The sequence below is a fragment of the Primulina tabacum genome, chromosome 5 (genome assembly GCF_025594145.1).
Source record: "Primulina tabacum isolate GXHZ01 chromosome 5, ASM2559414v2, whole genome shotgun sequence".
NCBI classification, from domain to species: domain Eukaryota; kingdom Viridiplantae; phylum Streptophyta; class Magnoliopsida; order Lamiales; family Gesneriaceae; genus Primulina; species Primulina tabacum.
In genome coordinates, this window is record NC_134554.1 from 21303088 (window position 1) to 21309087 (window position 6000).

Genomic DNA, 6000 nt, shown 5'->3' on the forward strand with positions numbered 1-6000 from the left:
TATTGATTTAAAAGGGAAACTCGAATAGATAACAAAAGTCTCATGGATCGACAATGCATAACAAGATTCAAAAACATTTAACCATATTGCTTAAACCCTTGTCTCGTAAACATATTATGCGGAAGAAATGCAAGGTCCTCGGGTTATCCAGTGCACCACCCAGCTCCACCTACTCAGTTTTTAGCACCTCCAGTCTCCATAGCATCGTATTCACCTGCATCACACACGCCTAGTGAGTCTAAAGACTCAACACACATGTACCAGAAATAACAAGTACATATACATAGCACACAACAATATAAATATACTATAATCAACATACCTTTCATGCACTTTAAATGCATAAATACAGACGTGTCATATGAAATCTTTATATGTCAAAATTGTTCATCATTGTACATCATTTCCTTTAGGGAATTCAGTTCATTAATTGTGATTATCGTACATCATTCATAATTTACGATGGATCCATCATACATAGAACCGCGGTACCTGGCGCCTATCGGACATTAGTGACATTATTACTCATCCACTGTGCCTGGGCCTCATCATCAACATTCACATATATGCAAGGTCCTCGGAGATGAATCGCAGAATATCCCGCTTCATGCCCAGCCACAAACACAGAGTCTGTAGATCCTTATACATCTTCGTACTCCCTGGATGGATGGAGTACGGGGTGTTGTGGGCCTCGCTCAGGATATCTGCTCTAAGGGAATCACTGTCAAGAACCCATAGGCGGTCCTTATATATGATTATGCCGTCCAAAACTGTATACAGTCTCTAGCCCTTAGCCTCGTCCCTCTGTCTCCATTTCTGTAACTGCTAGTCAGAAGTATGCCCTGGTCGAATTTTGTCTCTCAGAGTCGGCTGTACTGTCAGAGTAGCAAGATTTGAGGCCTCGCCCCTACTGCAAGCTCAAATATCTGAATCTCAGCCTGTAGCGGTCTCTGGACTGACAAATGAGTAATCACTGCGTGCTTCCTGCTCAAAGCGTCTGCAACCACATTACCCTTACCCGGATGGTAGCTAATGTCACAATCATAATCTTTAACCAGCTCAAGCCACCTCCTCTGTCGCATATTTAGCTCTTTCTGTGTGAAGAATTATTTCAGGCTCTTATGGTCAGTAAAAATCCTGCACTTCTCCCCATACAGATAGTGTCTCCAGATCTTCAGAGCAAATACCACTGCTCCTAGCTCGAGGTCATTAGTTGGATAATTCATCTCATGGACCTTCAGCTGTCTGGACGCTTAGGCTATCACTCTGTCTTGCTACATTAGAACTGCGCCCAAACCAAGCTTCGATGCATCTGTGTAAACCACAAACTCTCCCTGCCCTGATGGAATAGCTAGAACTGGTGTAATGGTCAACGCTAGCTTCAGTCTGTCAAAACTCTCCTGACACTCAAGTCCCCATATAAACTTGGCATTCTTCTCCGTCAAGGCGGTCATAGGCACCGCAATAGAAGAGAAGCCCTGGATGAATTTTCGATAGTAACCTGCTAATCCCAATAAACTACGGATCTCTGTCACGCTCTTGGGCACTGACCAATCTCTGACTGCCTCGACCTTACTGGGGTCGACCACTAAACCATCCTGAGATTCAATGTTGCCCAAGAATGCCACTCTGTCCAGCAAGAACTCACACTTACTGAACTTGGCATACAGCCGCCTGTCCTGTAGAGTCAATAGAACTGTCCTCCGGTGCTGACTGTGCTCCTCTATGCTATTCGAATAGATCAAGATATCGTCAATGAAAACTATGATGAACTGATCAAAGTATGGCTGAAACGCGCGATTCATGAGATCCATGAAGATCGCTGGCGCGTTCGTCAGACCGAAGCGCATCATCAAAAACTCATAGTGCCTGTATCGCGTCCGGAAGGCTGTCTAAATGTGTCAAATCTATATTATGTGATTTTTATGAGAAGCAAACCTACTCTATTTCGACGTTATGAGCTGTGTGCACTAAGATTTTGGAGTTGTCTGAAACGTCTCGCTCATTTTAAAATTCTACTAAAACATATATTTTTTTAAAACTATGGTGCAATATACACACGATAAAAAAGTATTTAAATAACTTAAACATGTGTTTTTTTAAAAAAAAGGCATCCATCCCCTGAATAAAATAACTGTAGTTATTTAAGTCTTAAAAAGAAATAAATCTCTTAGTCTATTGATTTAAAAGGGAAACTCGAATAGATAACAAAAGTCTGATGGATCGACAATGCATAACAAGATTCAAAAACATTTAACCATATTGCTTAAACCCATGTCTCGTAAACATATTATGCGGAAGAAATGCAAGGTCCTCGGGTTATCCAGTGCACCACCCAGCTCCACCTACTCAGTTTTTAGCACCTCCAGTCTCCATAGCATCGTGTTCACCTGCATCACACACGCCTAGTGAGTCTAAAGACTCAACACACCTGTACCAAAAATAACAAGTACATATACATAGCACACAACAATGAAAATATACTATAATCAACATACCTTTCATGCACTTTAAATGGATAAATACAGACGTGTCATATGAAATCCTTATATGTCAAAATTATTCATCATTATCATCATTCATCATTGTACATCATTTCCTTTAGGGAATTCAGTTCATTAATAGTGATTATCGTACATCATTCATAATTTACGATGGATCCATCATACATAGAACCGCGATACCTGGCGTCTATCGGACATCAGTGACATTATTACTCATCCACTGTGCCTGGGCCTCATCATTAACATTTACATATATGTCTTAAGCATTTACATATACTTATATAGCCACAACTAATTCTCATCATTCAAAACATCATCATTTTCATCACTTATCAAAATTATGCATATATGCACATTTTTCCTTAAAATCAAGCATGCAAGGTACATTTCATAAATTCCTAAAAATCATGATCATGATGCATAAACATTTAAAAGCATGATAAATTGTTCTCAGGGCGCTGCCAGGACAAAAATCTCGACTCGGGTTCAAAATGACCATTTTGCCCCTGGAAACCCAAAATGACCATTTTACCCCTGAGCCTCTTTATTTCGACCTGAAGCTTACCAAACTTCTTAAAACACCCCAAAACACCATAATAAGTATTTCTTAGATGTAAACTCGAGCCCGTTTCAAAATTTAATCGATTCGTTTTAAAATTTGGATCGGGGTCCCGGTTTTAACCCGAATCGACTCGAAACTTAACTAAATATTTCCCAACTTTTTACCATACTTAATACACATATAAAAGGCCCTAAAAGCATCAAAATTAGACCTTAAAACTTTCGAACAGATCCCTGAACAGCTGCTGGAAAAATCCAGCAAGTTACCAATCGTAACCCTAGTGCACCGAATTCACGTTTTAACCTTCCTAGACCGAACCATCAAGGACCAGCCATGACTCGACCTCACCTAGGCCTCCCTAGGACCCTAATGGACTCACTTGAAATAAGCCTACAGCCCCATGCAAGCCTCAACACTCGTACACTCCAAGACGCACAAGGAAGCACCCCTCGGCCACTAGCCCTCACTCGACGCAAACGCTTAGACCACCCGTAGGATGTGACCAGCTGCTGTTGAGACCTTCTTGGCCACGCCTCAATCCCCTCAAGGGCTGCACCATGGTTTGGTTAGGCTCTCCTACAGCCGGAACTCTACCCACTGCGCCGTAACAACCGCAATGACAAAAAACTCGATCGGATATTCCTACAACTCCGCAACCTTCGACTCCAGCACTATTTCCCTTAACCCATGACATATCTCGGCCCCCTAGAAACAGCAGCCAACAACCCCTTGCACATCAACATGAAGAAACGTGAGTAGCTAACAAAAGGATGCATTACATGGCAAATTCTTTCATAATAACGTGACACCGAGTTAGATTGAAATACTTTCATGCATTTGTATAAAATTCAGCATACTTTCAGCGTGTGTGAAGAGAGAAGGGTGATACGTGTGCGCCTTTGCGATTTTATGCCAGAAAACTTGAAGGAATGGGCGTCGGGGAGGCGCCAGAAGAGCGGGGAATGAGGCTTGCTGAAAGAACTAAGGAGGACCGACTTTTGCAGCAATGGAGCTGCTGGTTTTTCACGTGAAATCTTCTAGTGTGAGGGTGGGGGCGGCTGTTGCTTTTCAAAATGGGTTTGGGGTTAATTAGAGTTGTAATTAAATAGAAAGATTAAGTTTAAATAGGCCCTATATTGTAATTAAATGGTTTAAAAGGGTTTTTTTTAGCCAATTAACGTTAAAACAAGTCCATTAAGCCCAAAAGTACTCCCGAAAAATATTTCGTTTTAGTACGTTTTTAAAATTATTGCCCGAGCCCTCAAAAAATCCCTCGATTCGATAAAATTTGTGTACCGGTTAAAAATATAACCCGGTGGGTAAAAATACCCAACCAAGGCCTATTTTCAAAAAGCATACTTAAAAACACCTAATATTAAATAATTAAAAATAATTATCCAGTAGAAATATTTTTCCTGAATATCCGCAGTCACTGTTCCTCGTTCGAGTACGAAATGTAACTAAAAATCCTAATGCATGAAATTTTAAATAAATCATGAACTAAAACACAAATTAATGAAATAAACATGAATTTAATGTTTTAAAGAAATTTAATAACTTGCATGCATGTGGTATACGTGGACCTTCAAATTTTTGGGACGTTAAAGTAGTTCACATGGAAGTTGTAGAACTATGCGTTATATTCGAAACGAGACCATAATTGTTTAAATCCATCAATAATCGAGATAGTTATGCATAATTTCCTAAAGTTGCTCTGTTGCTGGAAATCTCTTCGCGAACAGAATGAATCCATTATATTCAATTGCATTCTGGGAGTAAACGGATGCGATTTTGAATTTGGTTTCAACTAAAGAACTTAGATAATTGAGTTAGCTTTCATTTCCAATTAACGGAACCTTTTTGAGTAAGCAATTAATGAGATATGAATTTTATTCTATCAAGTGTCAAACCCAAAATCTATATCAGAACTTGCTGCTCATGGTTTCTGTTGCAGTCGGTATTGGCCTAACTAATTATAGAATCTCATTTCGATGTCTCTAGATAAAATGTGAGAAATTAAGTCAGGATTCCAACCATGTATTGTAAGTATATTTTGGATAAGTATGTGATGCATTATGACCGTAAAATCGAGCATAGGTAAAATATAAACTTTTGAAGAAAAGTTGATTATTTGGAATTTCTTAGGCTTTAAATATGATTATTGAGTTATAAAAATAATCGTAAGTAGAAAGTTGATGATTTGGGATAATAATACGTCGTGTTTGGATTTTTTGAATTATTGTTGATGAACTGGAAATTTACTCGACTTGTTATATTATCTTATTTGTTAGGCCTAGGAGATCAAAGCTAAGCTTGTTGTGGTTCCAAGTCGGTTTAGATATGTTACAGTCTGGTAACATAAGACGCTAAATTATAAATTATTTTTTACTCGTATTTAAGTTGTGTATGTGAATTATGTGAATTAAATGCCTAGTTTAATTATATGTTCAATTAATTGACATTTTTTATGACATTTAATTTAGGGCATGATATTATGACATATACATTGAGCCCTATCATTCTTGTTAATCATTATTATTTTATATTGTAAGCCCATCATTCTTGTTAATCATTGTTATGTTATATTGTATTTCTGGAACACGTTATTTCGGAATCAACGAGTGGCTTTCGAACCTATTTCTCCTTGAGACTGAAATTATGATTGTCTATTTCTTGATCCATTTTTTGTGAAATGCACTTGAAATATTGACATCATACGTTGTTCATTATTGTATCTTCCTGTTGTACAGTGATCATATCAGTTGTACGGAGGTCGAGTCGTGGGTGTTTATTAGGCACAACATGGCACACCTCGCATACTTGGCAGGACGGTTTAGTTGCATGACGATGTACATCCCATGTGTGTTGTTGCTCGAGCATCATTCTTGTTATCATGCCGTTTATTGGCTCCTATTATCCTGTTGTTATTAAGAC